The sequence below is a fragment of the Xiphophorus maculatus genome, chromosome 24, assembly GCF_002775205.1.
Source record: "Xiphophorus maculatus strain JP 163 A chromosome 24, X_maculatus-5.0-male, whole genome shotgun sequence".
Classification (NCBI taxonomy): domain Eukaryota; kingdom Metazoa; phylum Chordata; class Actinopteri; order Cyprinodontiformes; family Poeciliidae; genus Xiphophorus; species Xiphophorus maculatus.
The window spans coordinates 5,858,925-5,875,651 of NC_036466.1; the positions used below are offsets into that span (position 1 = coordinate 5,858,925).

Below are 16,727 nucleotides of genomic sequence, written 5' to 3' on the forward strand. Positions count from 1 at the left end.
TTTTTATCCAACAGTGTAAATGTTCATTCCACCTCTAAATTATGTACCATGTCATATAAAATCCCGATAAAACTGTGTAAAATACTAATTTCCCCCAGTTCCAGTTTTTTTTACCCGACAACACAACAGTATCTAATCCAGGACGAAATTTAAGTAAAACAGCGCCCCTCTGTATTTGCACCGCAACTTAATGTTATATAACTGTAGTGGTCGAAAAGCGAATTACACCTTCCGGAATCAAACCCAGGTGAAAGTCGGTATAACTTGATTATTTCAAAGCGACTGAAACACGCAGGAATAAAAACAAAGATAGCGCTTCCTCAGAAAATAAACTCCAATGTAAGTTGTAACACGATGTGCACTAAGTGCGCATAGTGGAATCTAAAAATAACAAATAAAATAGTTATTAATATTAACTGCGAAATTTGTTAATTTCTCAAATTTTTTTTTTCTTCAGCCAGTAGGAGTGAAGAAAGAAGAGGAGACAGGATTTCCCGAGAACTTCATCTTCATGGGAGGAAACAGACAGTCAGTGAAATATGTGAGTGAAATTAATAACTTGTTTATGTTTATGTCTGCTGTTGCAGCTTAGGTTTCAACGTGAATGTATCCACCTGCACATGAAGTTCCATACTGATAGTAATATCTGTCCATCTATCTAAAAAAAATGTTAATCAAATTTGAAACTTACATTACCCTTTCTTTTTTGTTTTTATGCTACTTTATGACTAGATTCCTTATTTGTATTACAAAATATCCTCTGCACCATAATCGTATGTTGCAACAATCAGCTGCCCTGACCCTGTGCCTTTGTAGCTCACCCTCTAAAACATCAGCAGCCCTCCTCCGTGTTTCACAGTAAGAAAGTCGGACCTTGGTGCCTCTTCCAAATGTTTACGTTTATGGCTAAAAAGATAAATATTAATCTCATTACTTCATATGAGTTTGTTCCAGAGGCTTGTCTCTGTGCTATTTTTTTGAAAGCGTGATACTTTGTGGCATTTGCGTACCAATGTGTTTCTTCCGGTGACTCGACCGTTCAGCTCTAGTTATTTGTGGGATTTTCTTGACATTCTGAAAACTTTTCCTGGCCATTTTGTTTTGTTGGTCTACCAGACAGCAGTTTGGTTTCAACAGAATCCTTCATTTTTCACTTCTCAGTTAGAGTTTGGACACTCCTGACTGGCGTTCTCAGTTCTTTGGATACCGTTTTATGTTCTTTTCCTGCTTTTACCTTTTCCTGCAGTTGCTTTGAGATTTATTTAGCCTTACCCACGACTCAGAAATCAGAAATGTCAGTGCAGCACTGGATGAAAGAAGTAGCGGTCTGTCAGGAGCCAAGATATTGTTACCTTTAGTATCCATTCAGACCAGTTTGTGTCAACTTATGTGCAGGTTATAAGACCAAAATCAAGTAGACTCAATTCAGTCATCTTTCTATCTGAGTCATTAGGGTAGTTTCTGTTGTCAATATGATTTAAAACAAGCAAACATAAACAAAGTGTCTTGATAAGAAGTGGCAAATGAAAAAAGAAAGATTCACCATGGTGTGTAAACGTATGACTGTATATTCAACATCGAGTAACATGAATAAAAACTTACTGTATTTGTTTTGTAAAATCTTCATAAGTTTTTCCGCTAAATATGTGTTTGACGTTTCACCGTGCATCCGTTTGATAGTTTCCATGGTAGTCGTCTGTTATCAATGCAATCAATAACGTCGCATGGCCGGACTGCCAGGCGGCTTTGGCAGAACACCAGTGAAAAGCATTATTCTCGCAACAACAGAGAAGAAAGGAGTCTTTGTGGAGTTGTCCCTACCAAATTGACAAGGCCTTTTACAGCCTTTGATAGAGACTGGCTGCCTCGCACAATGGAAGGCATATAAATCTGCAGATGTCTTCTGGAAAGCTCAAATGTCAACGCTTTTCACAACAGCACCGGAGCCTTGCAAGAGGAATAATTGATTAGTTCACCTTTTGTCTTGAGCCAAATATTCATCCAGTCAGACATGAAAAGGAACCTGCAGGATTAAAAAAAAAAAAAAACATCTTCTGCGTCAATCAGCATGTACAGAAATGATTATTTTCATAAAACACATGAATTTCTCAGATTTGAACATTTGTTGTTAATTTATTGACTAAACTGATTCAAATCTTTCTAGCATTTATTAAGCAGACAGGGTTATCTCATTGACTATTATAACTAGGTAACGTACTGTGTAATACTACATCCTGAATCTTTTTCCTGAAGTGTTATTAACACTACTGAAATTTCTTACATCGTTATTTTAAGAAATTTGTCTTTTCGGTTGAGCTCAGTCTGATGAACGTGAAGGAAAAGGCAGCCTAAAGCTGTAAATAAATGATTATGGGAGGCCTGAAATATATAAATTACTCAACAACACACTTCTGGTTAATGAAGCTTAAATTATCATAACACCAGTGAAAATATGCAAAACACTGGTCTAAAAGCAGAAAAGCAGCCTCACATTATCATATAACACCAGCGTCATTAGTTTGTAATAAACAAGAACTAGTTCTAAACTCAATTCAGTCATTTAAAAAAAAAAAAAATGTCACCAATTGAAATAAAAATTGTGATGGAAAAGCTTCCTTTTAAACTACATTTGTGATTTTGGTCACTTAGAACTTTCTTATTTACCATCAAGTCTGCAAGTTTTACTGGAAAGTTGTTGTTTTTTTCAGACCTTTATTGTAAAAATTCTCAGTAATGGTGAAAAAGAGTCAAACATTGAAAATTTAAGTTGTTCAGAAAAGCACTCACTCTTTTGACTTGTTTTAATAATTCTGCACCATAAAATCAAAATAAATTCAGGTTTTCTATATATAATTTTGATCAGTCTGAGGTTCTACTTTTTGAACGACGTCATAGTTTTATTCCAGATGTGACTGGATGCACACAGAAATCTTAGAGATCACTCAGAAATATGAGATGGACATTTATTATCTTTTTGGTCAGCAGTGGTGTTTAACTTCTAATTTTCCTTTTGGTGAGATTTTCTGCACAGTTTCTCTTTCCTGTTATTGAATCATGAGCTGTGATCAGGCATGCACAGGTATAGATGTTGTTAGTGCAATGAGGGTTGGACAACATGGCTGAAAAACACATCACAATATAAGCATTTCATTATTGATTCGTTTTTTGTTTTAAATATCTGAAATACTGGCAAAGTGGCCTTTCCTGTTTTATCCACAGTTTTCACTCCACACTGTCGTGTTTTATTACTTTTAAGCAGTTGTGAGGCACGATGGTGAAAACATATATTGCTGCTGTGCAAGTTACTCAACATGTTGTTGCTAGGTAATGAAAGCGTGAGAGATTAGTTGAAGCCACCAATATTGCTTGGTAGGATCAACCAAGCAAGATTGGATGCCTACATCCCTCAGAGTGTTGTGAAATTATTGAATATTCTATCAGACTTTTTTATCCATTGATATTGATCACTTGTCTATCACAATATATTTTGTTATTGATTTAGTGCCCTGCTCTATGTTCTTTTAATTCCTGAATTAATGCTATTTTCACATAGAACCTGGTTGGTCTGGACTGTTGTATTTTTTTAACCTCAATAATGGAAATAATCATTTGAAAACTCCCATTATCCTTGTCTGATTTTAAAATTTGTTTGACAATCTGACTCAGAGCTGATTGCTCTGATGAAGTCATAACATTTGCTGACGCTGCTGTGAAGGAAACGACGGCGCGCCTCTGGGATTTTATAAAACCAACAGGTACATGTTTGGTGACGACTTCAAGGCTCTTTCTAGCTGCACTTTATCTTTGTCTGTGTTCAGTAGCCGGCGATAATTTATACTTGACTTGTATTGTTGCTTTGTGCGTTCCACTTCCCTCCAAAGCTGTGCCACTCATTTTCAGCCTCTGCAATTTTCTTCTCCAGTAGCAGAAAGGAGCACAAGAGAAAAAAGCCAAAGAAAGATGACAAAGACAACACAGGACTCCTCTCTTTCCCCGGCCCTGGTTATTGTACAAAACAGGCGAGCAATAATTTTTTGTCATTGGTTTACTCCTAAAAGCCCATTTTGATGTCGGCACTGAAAAGAAGGCAATAAAGAAACCTTTTCAGAGGAGCTGAATGAGAGAACGAAGAAGAAATGAATCCCTTTTGGATGTTGCGACCGGAGAGGCCTTTTTATTTTCTTTGCTCGGGTAATCAAATGGAGCTGAAATGAAAATGGAGTTTTCTATGAAAATAGGGGCCTTTGTTGGCTTTGGAAGGCTGGTAATTCATAAACAATAAGCCGGCTCCTTTTGTTTGGGTTATAATATATTCCTGCTGTTCTGAAAGAGGTCCCTCGCTGCACACACATGCACTCGCACACATTGAAGCCAGGGTAAAAGCCAAAGTGAGGCAGCAGGGGAAGAGAGAAAGAGGGAGGATAAAAGGAGGCAGAGAGGCTGACTTTCCATTCATCCTCCTGACTGAGAGAGAGACGGCAGGATGCTCAACTCCTCACCTCACTTCCTCCACTCGGCAACTTTTCCTCTCTGAGCATTTTGGTTCTTTTATTCCTGCAGGTGAAAATGGATCATTTTTGCCGGGCTGTTTGTTTTTTCTGAGTGCTTGGCGAGTCCTGAGGGTAGAAGTAAGGACGTGAGGCTGTTGATGGATCATTTTTTTAAAGGATGCAGCATCTGATTCTTTGGGAAGCAAAATATCAACGTGATTGAAGCAAGAACTGCAAAGGAAACAGAAGAGAGAGAACTGCACTTTACACCTTCAAGCGGTGATTTTTCAACATATTTACACCATACCAGCGAAATATCACCACTGAGTGAGGAGCGTGCATTAAGTGAGATTTCAAACCTTCTTGCCTCCTGTGACTGGAAAGTGCCGGAAAAACTTTCTTGAGTTGGAAAATGCTGAAGAAAGAAGGTACTGTTGGACTTTGACATGATGACTTCTGCATTATTGTAAAAATATATGACTGAAAATTTATCATAACAGGAGAAACGGGCCTTCTACCAACCTGATATCTGTATAATGTATCACAAAATAACAGATAGATAAAAATAATCTCCCAACAGAAAACATGATAAAAAGTAAAATAAGTAACCAAAAAATAAAAGAAAATGTACAACTGAAAAATTAAATAAGCAAAACCAAAATACATAAAGAATTTAGCTTTTAATTTGCAATCCTAAATAAATGTTTTTGCAAACAAGTGAAAAAAACTAATAAAAAATATTAAGTCTAACGTAGAAACGTTGGGGAAGGAGGCGGAGTCAAAAAACAATAACTAAGAAATAGATCAAATTAAAATCACAAAATAATACCAGTATTACACATTGGAAGTTAAAATAAGTACAAAATTACAAACAATAACAAATGACAAAACATATTTGATAAAAAAAAAAACATGAGAAAAATAAACATATTTAGAGAATAAACAATGATCCACAATAGAAATTGCATAAATAGCAACAGGTGAAATAATTTGGGATAAAATGCATCTAAATATGCTAGAAATAAACTTAGTTTATATTCACCTTGTGGTTAGGTTTTGCTCTTTATGTTATGAACGTATCCATCAGCAACTAAAACTGCACCCTATCTCGTAAAAATGGTTCATTGTCAATTATTTGCTTGGGATGAAATGTAAAGGCTGTGTGAATTTCAACAGGAAAAGTTGAAACCTTTGCATAATGGTTATTCATAAAATCATCTCCATGCTCCGTGGCTTGGAATAACAAGCTCTGCTCTTTAGATGTTTTTGTATTCATGTGGATTGAGCTCAGACTCAGCTGCGCTGCCCTGAGGCGTACCGCAAGGCTTCATTGTTGGACCTTTACCTTTTTCAACTTACCTGCTGCAGTTAGGAGCCATTTTTAAAAGCCTTAGCGTTTCTTTTGTTGACTTTATGTGGATAATTTTCATGTACATTTCTCTTTGAAAAGCAGAACACACTCTGTTAAGCCCCTCCTTGCTTGAGACCCCTCTAGAAATGCTTATATTAATAGTTCAAAAACAAAATGTACTTTAATATGCATTAATACATAGTGGAAGCCATCTTAGCATGACTACAGAAGCTAACATCAAAGGACTTCCACATCACTGCTGTTTGGGGCTACAGCTAATCAATGCCATTGATAAAAAACGGTGCTCCCGGATTGGCTGCTTTGCAAACGCCAACCAATAATCTGTCAAGTAGCATTAAATCAAAGTGTTTCACCTGCATTTTCAGTGAATATTTTAGACATGAAATAGGTGGGATTTCTGTGAATAATTCTGTGAATGTTCCTTCAGCTTGAGTGTTTAGCCGTCTTGATGCAGAGTGTGGTTGTGACTGCAGCTGGGAGTGACTCCTGCACTAGATGTTACCTGTGAGCCTTTAGGAAAGGAGAAGGAACCTACAGCAACACCTGCTCCTGAGGGGAGGTGATGCCTGTGTTCACACTAGTCGCTAAAGGTCACTTTTCTGAAAAGGGATTGCTTGAATGGGTCTGAAAATTCGCTAAATAAAACTGTGCTCATGAACGGGCTCCACTAACTCAACAATGAAAAGCATACATGTTCAGGTGGGACTGGAGAGATGAGCTTGTCATAAAATTAGAGAAATTACATGTTGGATTGATTTTATTGGTCTTTGTGGCAGATCTGTCATAGACTTGGTGTTTTGATGGCAATCAGTTTAACCCTGGCTGCTTTTCTTGAGTGCTTTGTTTCAGATTTTTATACTCAGATTTCCTCAAAAAGGTTTTATAAAATTAAACTTCTAGTCTAATTTCTGCAGTACAATAAATCTATGTATCCTTCCACTCTTCAGTGAAATGTGTGCATTAATGTTTTTATGGACTCTGTGGCAGGAAGCAGCTTCAATATGTTCAACTTGACTATATATGTTAACTTAGAACAAGTGAAACAGAATAACAGCATTTTGTGGTTGCATAATTTATTGTATTGAATGCCATAGAAACAAACTTTTAAAGTCCTCTTTGCCCTCTATTTGGGATGTCCAAAGTTCAGCCTTGGAACCATTTGCGACCCTGTGAGGCCCCTGACCACAAATATAGGATCTGGACACCATTTTGGATTTGTTTCGGCCAACATGTTCACAATCATAAGGTTGTTAAAGCGTAACAAAAGTCAGGTATAGGAGAAAACATTTGCCATTTGTTAACCAGGTTTCTGTATAAATTTGAATTTCATGATAAATAGAACCACAAAATTCCAGGAACTTTTACACAAAAGCAGACTTGGGTGGACCCCATCTCCACCAATTATCTAATGTCGGACGCATCTTAGAAGAAAGAGTGACATATTTATGTTTTTTGTTGCTGAACTTTGACTAGAAAGATTCTTCTAGCCGAAAAAACAAAACAAACAAACAAAAAAAACCCATGAGGAATCAACAATCCTGTCTTATGTTTTAGCTCTGTAATGATTTACAAATCCAATGTTTGGTTCACTCAATAAAATCTTACATGTTTAGTTTATTATTGTTTAGTTAAAAATAATTTAGACATTTGTTTAATTTTCACATTTTTAGAAAGATAAATAGTTTTCAACTTTATAATTGTGTGGCTCAACGTTTGTCCCAAATTACTTGATTATTGTTGTTTTGTGATTTTAAATGGCATTTTGATAAATTATACAAGTAAATTAATCAGTTTCTTAGAGACATGCTGTAACCTTGGATAAGAGAGAAAAAATACATGACAATTATTTATATATATTTATATATATTATATAATATATATTATATATATATATATATTTTTTTTTTATACATTTTTTTCATGATGTATTGATTAGATTAGAGGTGGTGCTGTTATGATATTAAACTCAAATTTTATTAATGTAAATTACCATGGAGACAGACCCAGGTCAGAAGTGTTGCTCCTGAAAATCCCGAGCTGAACTTGAAGTTACTTTGCCAAATTTATAAATCTGTGTGGGAGTGGATGATTTAGAGCATAGTTGAGGTTCAGCTGGTAATAGATACACAGTTGTGTTGTTCCAAACATTTCTCTAAGACTTGATGTGAAATTTGTACAATTCAACTGAACCCCCCGCCCCCCAAAAAACAAACAAAAAAATCTAATCTGTTAAAAATAAAAAAAAGCTAAATAAAATTATTGCAATAACCTTGTTGCATAAGCGTGCTCACCCCTAAAAATATACTTTGATTCATAAACTTGTTAGTCCAAGTTCAACATTTATTGCTCTTGGTTTGGGTGCACAGCTAACCTCCACAATATTAAATCAGACGAACCATAAATTACCTTTTTCCAGTTATTTGTGATCATAAGACTTTTTCAGAAGATCTCTTTCCAAATTTACTGGTCTGTGCAATATTTAGGTAATGAGAACCTTTTTGTAGATCAGTCAATATTAATGCAGCTGATAGCAATTTGCACTAAACAGCAGGGATACTTTCTAAATACTGACCAGCTAAATGCTGCCTTTCTTATTCGTGTGCTCAATATTTATTGTGTGATTGTGTTATTTTTTTTTACCCTGTTAAAATGAAAATAAGAAAACTGCTGCATAGTTTGACATTAATGTTATGAAACTGAACATAAGGTATGCAGATTTAAGGACAAGATTATTGCAGCTTTATACGCATATATCTCAAAATATTAGGATATCATTAAACATTTTAATATATCATGTCACTTCTTTCAGAAAGTGAAACTCATCATTATACATTCTCATATCTTTACATATAGAACCATTTTGGTTCATCCTGAACAGAAGGATACCAGTCTGTGAACTATATCAGCTTTTGAATTAATTTACTGCAATAAAGTACAACTTTAAGGATATTCTAATTTAAGGTGTGCCTGTATTCAGTCTACTGTAGTGTAATGAGTATTTTGAAAATGTCTTTGATTGCAGGGAGTCTAGACATTTAAAAAATGGAGGATCACTTACTGTATTTGCGCCGTTATTCTGGAATATTTAATAAGTTCATTCACTGAATGCTAAAACACTGAAGTCAGCCTTTCCACATGTGCTTAGGAAAATATTTAGTCAATTCTCAGCAGTAAGAGTAGGATTTCAATCATTCCTTTATTCAAAAGACATTTTGTATTAAGGCAAGTTTAATAATTTCATGCTTTTGAGTGAACATCACAGAATAGATGTTATTATTATAATAGATTATTATTATGATGTTAAAAAGAGGGGGGAAAAGTATGATTATTAAAAGACATACAGTTTTCCGTAATAGTTTTGCCCTAATGTGAAAAGGATCTCTATCTGTAGCAACTACTTGTGTTAGATTGCCAAGTCTGTGTTATTGTTGAATGGAGTTTGGGGGTTGCACAAAATCAGTCTAGAGTATTTGTGAAAATATGAAATGTTTCCTGCTGGTATAGGTCTTTAGAGCTGTATAAGTTCATTTCTGTCAATCATCTGCATTTTTATAAAAGAGCAGAAACTTAACCCCACATAGCTTTTAAAGGAAAAACAAACAGCAAATTTGTAAAAATAGATTCACATGTATAACATTTTCATTAATTTAAAGATGGCTGGAGTACATCTGGGTTGATTTAGGTTAAAACTGAGTTATTTTTTTCATGGTGATTCAAGTGGTTTCTATATTAAAGAACTGTAACATATCTTCATATTTAAAATTATTATATTAGATTCACTAAAACAGGCAAATGATATCAGACTGCATTTGTAAAGTTTTACCTTGAAAATATGTTCCTCTTATAAAATCAGTTGAGGGCTGGCTGATGGTGTGACACTTAATCAGGCCACTAGATGACAGTGTGGTGTAAAGGATAGAGTTATTGGTCCTGCTCTGCTTCACATTTATATATGTGCTTCGCTTTATATATTTGTTGGAATAAAACAAAAGTTGGTTTTAATTAAACATTTTTAAATGGTTTCATCTCTTCTAATCATCGGTTTTTGACCTTTGAGCTATTAGTACATCACCTAGACATTTGTAACTGTTTTTATTTACGTAATAAAAAATATCAACACTAACTTTCTCCGATGTTTGCAGATAGATTTTGTGCAGGTACAATTTCAAGCATGAGTCCAAAGATGTGCATGTTCTAGACATATAGCAACCTTAATCGACATAAATACTGTATGTCAGTCTCATAACTTATCAAAAAGCTGAAGAAAAGATGTTTTTATAAATCAGTAAAGCCATTTCTTTTATGTTTAAATATTAAAACCACTCAAAATAACAAACAAGGGATACTCTAGCTTTAGCATCTTTAAAAGTAGGGAAACTAGGCGAAGCTAGAAATATTAGGAAAGAAGCTCTTGACCCAGTTGTTGCTTGTTGCTGTCTGTGTGGAGTGTAGAAACCCAGCAGAGGGAGCCTGAAAACCATCTTTAGACTTCAAAAAAGCACAAAATTTGTGACATGTTTTCCACTGGCTTTAAAACCTCTTACATGCGTTCATTATTATCAGTCTATCATTAAGGCACTGTTGCTTTTCAGACTATAAGTCCAGAGCATTGCTGTTCTTGTTGATGTTTGTATAGAAAATTTTAATGTAGGACATTTAGCTTTGATTGCATAGTTTGACCACATGCCAAGTTGTAGATCATGTCTTAAAATTAAAATAAATCTTTACACTGATAACATTGAAATCAAAACCTCAACTTAATATAGCCTTATTAACAACATAATTGTAGTTTTTTCTGACATAATACAGAGGAAAAAAGTCCCATAACATGGCCTTTAATGCATTTTATTGATTATGTTTGCATTGCTCCATAAAAACAGAAAGAAATAAAAAGTGTGAAGTGATCTCACGGCTTTACCCTCCATCATAATGTTCATGATTTCCACTTTTATACTGGATTTTTATGGAAAACTCCATAGACGGACAATGTCTGGTCTCACACACAACATAAACAAGACTGGATTAGAAGTTTTTCTAAGAAGCTGACCGTTTAAAATAGAAATAGGAAGACAAGAACCGTCAGTCCTTCTGAGTGTGCATGCATTATGCCATTTCTTCAGCCGAGTCATTATGTCCAAGCGGAGAAAATACTGCCATTATGCGAGCTCAGAGTCTCAACCTGTTGATGCACCATTAGCTTTACTTTTTCTGAGTCGCTCCTTGCAGAGATGAACATCAACTGAATGTGAAGAGGAAGAAACATTCACAGGGGGCAAGCTTTGTTCAAAACGCTGCAGGGAGTTTTAGCTCTGAGCAATTCATACCAGTCATAACTCCGTATTATTGCAATACTTTATCTATTTCACCCTGCACACGGCTACACATACAGGACACATTTCATATTAGTGCAATTTAGAGATTTATCTGTATTGTTTTTTAAGCCACATTGTTTTAAAATGAGGTATCAAATAGATCATTGCGCAGAAATTTCCTTTGCAGAAACAAGCTGACATTAATAAGATTAGGAACACTAATCGCTAATCACATCAAGAGACGCACAAAAGCATGACCATTTTAAATAATGAGTCAATTTTTCTGTATACGATTTGTTTTATCTGTATTAGGATCACGTGCCGGCCTCATTTAAAGGAAAATAAACTAGAAGAAATATTGTTAAAAAGCGTGCAGTTGTTTCAAGAAATATTTTGCTCATCCTGTCTGTCTTTGTGATCAATCATAGCAGTTTGGCACAAATATGAAGCTACGCAAAGGAGAATTTTCCTTTTGATTAATTTGTAAATAGCATATGAATTTCATGTATCTGTTGGAATTTCTAAAGAAGTGGATTTATTGAAATATGTTCATAGATCTGCACCAGATGGAGATCTTATCTGGGCCCAGGTTGGGTGGTAATCATCCATATTTTTAAATGAATGTGGTTTCTTGTGGTTTTATTACTCAACTTGAAGTTGTGCAGCTTATTGTGCTAAACAGCTAAAGATTGAATTTACAACCTTTTGAGGGAAGCTGGATATTGCAGGTTGGTTCATAACACTGGCTTTATTTTTATACATTTAATTATGTTTAGGATGCATTTCTGTTATAATTCATTTTATGTGGGAAATATTCAATGGGAATAATGAAATGGTAGGATTTGGATTAGATTAGACTAGTGTTCATGTGAGAGTAGAGAGGAAGACTCATTTGTATATCAAATAATCACCAGATCTGCTGTGCTCCTCCCCTTGTGCCTGTTCTCCATGTCACTCAATAGCAAAAGAGGAGATGGTGTGTGAACTTAAGTCTGTGTGTGAAAAACATTAAAAAAGAGAAAAGAGACTACTAAAAGAAGAAGCAAAAGCAAAAGAATGGCTTGAAATTGCAACTCAGTTATCACTATCCATTTAAAACATCCAATCAGATTCAGTCTATTTCACATTTATCGTTTCTTTCTATTGGGAGTTGATTTTTGTTTCTTTTACAAGTTATTGTAAGGAACAGTGCTGAATATTCAGCTCTGCACAGAATATTTTTTTTAACCAAATTCAGGAGATTACTGCCACAAAATCTGCTGTGGATTAACAGAAGACTTAGAAAAAAAAACAACTAAAGCATAACTGGTCTTACATTGAGTTTCACATTTTATTACCTACTATGTATTTTTGTTTAAAGTGTGGACTTTATATAAGGAATTATATCCACCACCTGATAAGAACAGAGAAAGTGCTAAGGCGTCTTTACATTTTAAAAATTCACACTAGATTTTTCTTTTTAGGTTTAATTCAACAGAAATTTTGTGAATTTCTATTTAATTACTGCCACGCTTATTTTAATATTGAATTCAAGATCAATCTCCTTGCCCCCCAACTCCATCTGGCCACAGTGAAGCTACTCCTTTATTATTTAGATTTCTTTCCATCTCACTTTAATATTTTGATTTTTTATTGTTGTTAGTTTAGTAACAAATAGGCTAAAACATGTGAAATTAGTTTCTGATTGCAGAGGGGAAAAATATTCTCACATGTACAATGAAATGTATTTGACTTTAGCCAATGTAGATAATATAATGATAATTCCTTAATGAATTGAAATCAACTTTTGTTTTTTATCTCCATTTACTTTCATGACACATTTTTCAGACATTTATAAAGAAAAACATGATAGGAACTGTAAATGTCAGGTATAACAATAAACATTAGAGTTTAACACTTTCTTGTTTTGTGTGACTCAGTTTAATATCCTGCGTCTTAAATCTTCATGTCTTTGCAGCATTTCCTAATAAAACTGTCAGAATTATGTCTGCTCTTTCTGCACCACCCTGTGTTGACTTTGCTCTTTGCCATTGCTCTGGGTTTATTGCTGCCGGCATGTGTTCTCTCTGCATAGAGCCGTGGCTGATGAAAAGGCTCTGCTGACATGCATTGTGAGAAATATGAATCGTATTAGAAACCACCTCCACACAGGACTCAGACACTTTGCTGAAACTGTATTTCCTTATTTTTGCGTTTACTGCTCAGGCTGAAAATTGCAGTTGTTGATGTAGTTGTTAAAAATGGTAAAGTAAAGACGTCCGGTCAGCTGAGACCTGTGACACCATCACTGTGTTCATTTAGCTGCCCTATTAGCCTGCATTGTGTAGCGGGTTTTATTTAAGCTAACACTTAATTTTCAGGCAATATCTGTGCTGTAAAAGATAAAAAGATAAAAAAAAAAAAACCTGGAATGCAATAAGGCTGATCTGATGACAGTACCTTAGAAGAGTCTTGCTAAAAAATTTTCTTTATTTTGTGACATAGAAACATCAATTTCTAAGATATTTTATTGGGATTTTATATGATAAATTACAGCGTGGCACATAGTTTGGTTACATTTCCAGCTATTTGTCTTAACCAGCTTTGCACATTTAGATTCTGATTTTCTTTTACCATAGGAAAAGTAACTCAAGTGACTTTGTATGTGAACATCAGTTTCACCTACAATCACATGGCTGTGATTTTAGAATGATCTCAAGATCTCTGCAGCTTTCATAGCTTTTCTTCCAGGATTGTAATGGATCAGCACCAGTCATCTTCCAATCAACTCTAACCTTCTTTCCTGCTTATTTTTCTCCATGGTTCTCCATGGAGATGTGGTGTGCAAGGTGTTTCCACCCAAGCAGTGGATCTCTGCAGCTCCTCCACAGTAGCTTGATAAAAATAACATCAACAGAAATAAGAATCTGTCCGATGTGCATTTGTAATCCTCCCCTTTTACTCTGACACCTCTAAAAACGTGCAACTATGGCACATTAGAAAATTACAGACGCTACATATTTTATGTTTTAATAAAACGAGACACCAAAAGTTGAAGGCAGCTTCACTGGTTGATAAGTCTAAAAAAATAAAAAATTCTCCTAACCTTACAGTGCACTACTCCCCTCACCCCTTGCAGCCCTCAGCATAAAGGAACTACCACGCCATCATCACTCTGCTACAAGCATCACTCAAGACATTCAGCTCGACTAAATGGTTCGGCCAATTACATTGATTTTAGAGGAGCTATGTTGTTTGCATTAGTACAGGAAAATGGGCTGCCATTTCCCATGTTGGTGAGAATTAGGGTCTACTCGGGGTCTGTAATGGATTGAATACCAATCAGCAGGCTCTTTTTGACCACATATCACATTGTGCACTCACACTATTAGAAACTCCTTTCAATGTATTTCTAATTACTTGAGCAGATGTATTTTTAGCTCCAGCAGGGAGGGCAGAGACCCGGCGCTTTGACAGCGCTGCTTTGATCGGCTCTGCTGTTTGATTCCAGCTACATTATTAAATAGTGAATGATTGATTGGCTGTTTATTTATCAGTGTTTAGCCTAAAATATTACAGCTTAATTTTATTCATAAAACTTCCTTCTAGGAAGAGAAGTTTAAAAGCTGTGTGATGAGAAAGCTCTGTAGAGGAAATAACCTGACTGAATGACAGAGAAGAAATTGCTTATAATGTTTATATTCAGTTATTTGCTTTTTGTTGTCTGTCTGTATTAATTCAAGTCAAATTTCTGCAGGTGAATCAGCCAATAACACTCAAAGTAGACCTAAGATGCACAACAAACAATTATTATTTTTAAAAAACTCCCCCCATTCTACTATAATGCTAAACTAGGTTCCTTCTTTTAGATTCTCTGTTATGAATTAGGTGACTGAGATGAAGTTACAAATCACTGTTTGGCATCAAAAGTTTAAAGAAACTTTGATTTTCCTAAAGAGAGAGCATTTTGTTGTCAGCATAGGAAGCAGTGCTGCTCCTTGCTCCGCCTCTTGCTGTGCACTGCCAGTCAGCTGGTTAAAAAAAAACGTACTCTACTTTTCTGTCGATTACTAAAACATAAAAAGAATTGGGGAATAAATCTGGAGCCAAAAGACTCGGAACAGTCCTGTCCTTTAAATGTCAATAAGGGGAAAGAAATTATTTTCTAATTAATAACAGTTTGAACTGCTAAAATAACTGGACCAACGTAAAATACCAGGGTAGTTTGATTAAGTTCTCATAGAGTGAGAATCTCATTCTGACCAAAAATGACTTAAATTTGGGACATTTTTCTGTTAGGAAGTGACATTCAACTTGTTTTTCAGTTACTCACATTTTATTAAACATTTAATTGTTGCGTATTCCTTTACTATGATAACTTTGATCAGTTATATTTCTGTCAAACTTTGAGAGGTAAATTAAAAAGATTTCTTTTTGAGATTTAAAGTCTTCCAGAGCTTAACCTTTATTCCTCTCCCTGGAAAATGTTTTGCTTTGTTTGTGTTTAGCAATAAGAAAATCATTTCTTGCTGACTTTATCAAAACAGAATTGTCACAGCAGTGGCCTGAAAAGAATATTTTTCTGACCCGTTTTTGTTTTGAAAATAATCTGTAGGCACATTTAAAATGAGGAAAAATCTTATTTTTTATAGTTTAATTTACTTGCTAAGTAAATAATGGAAACTTGCCCCAAGGCAACAGTGAACCATAATGGTTTTCACCAAGGCAGTATTAAACGTTGGCCTGAATCCCAGCTTGAATCTGACAGAGAACAAGTAGAGGGAGTTACACATTAGGGTGATGGTACAGAGACTTGTAGCTCATCACCAAAGATGAATCATCAAACTTGCCATTATAATCAAACTAGGTTTAATTAAAATGGCAAGAAAAATTGTTCCACAGATTTTTGGAAAGTGGGTACATCAGTTTTTAAAATGCAATTTAAAAGAAAATGTAAACAAATTGTATTTTTTTTTAAATTTCCACTTCTTTTTAGTTGTTCAATCACCTATTAACTGGATGCTAGTGCAATTTAATCTCTGTAAATGATTTTCTAATTTTATTCATTTAGTTTTTATGGTTTTCAATCTAAACAATAAAGTAAAAATATTAATATCCATTTCGCTGGCACTGTACACACTTGGATTTATTTCTAAATGTCAGATACAGAATAAACGTCATCGTAGACACATAAACCCAGCGTGGTTAGATATACTCACACAAACTCCAAAACTCGAGCGCCACAAAGTAAGTAATCAAATGTCATTCTCTGGTTCAAGTCGATTCTCAATAACCATTTTCAGCTTTCTCCAAAATCTATAAAGGCAGCTCTTAAGACGAGGCTGAGGCCGGGTGCAGCGGGGGTTAAAGGTGCTGCGGGATGCTGTCGTTTTGGGGGTTAACAAATGCTTTTGCCTTCTGAAGTGATCTGTAAGCTCGTCGCTTTGCTGCCAGAGGATGTTTTGGATCACATCTCTCTTTGTCTTGGGATATAATTTAAGGTCTCCTTACCTTGCTGTATGATGAGGCTGCATTCAGGCCTTATGTAGTTGGCAATAAGCACAACAGAAATGC

General features: G+C 35.1%; 1 long non-coding RNA gene across 3 annotated transcripts in view; it reads left to right on the plus strand.

Annotated features, from left to right (window-relative positions):
• Positions 1-4,421: 4,421 nt before the first annotated feature.
• Positions 4,422-16,727, plus strand: part of LOC111607682 — a 113,338-nt gene continuing 101,032 nt past the window's right edge. For all 3 annotated transcript variants that reach the window (XR_002752416.1, XR_002752417.1, XR_002752418.1), the window contains exon 1: positions 4,422-4,918. This is a non-coding gene — a long non-coding RNA (uncharacterized LOC111607682). The remainder of the gene's footprint in view (positions 4,919-16,727) is intronic.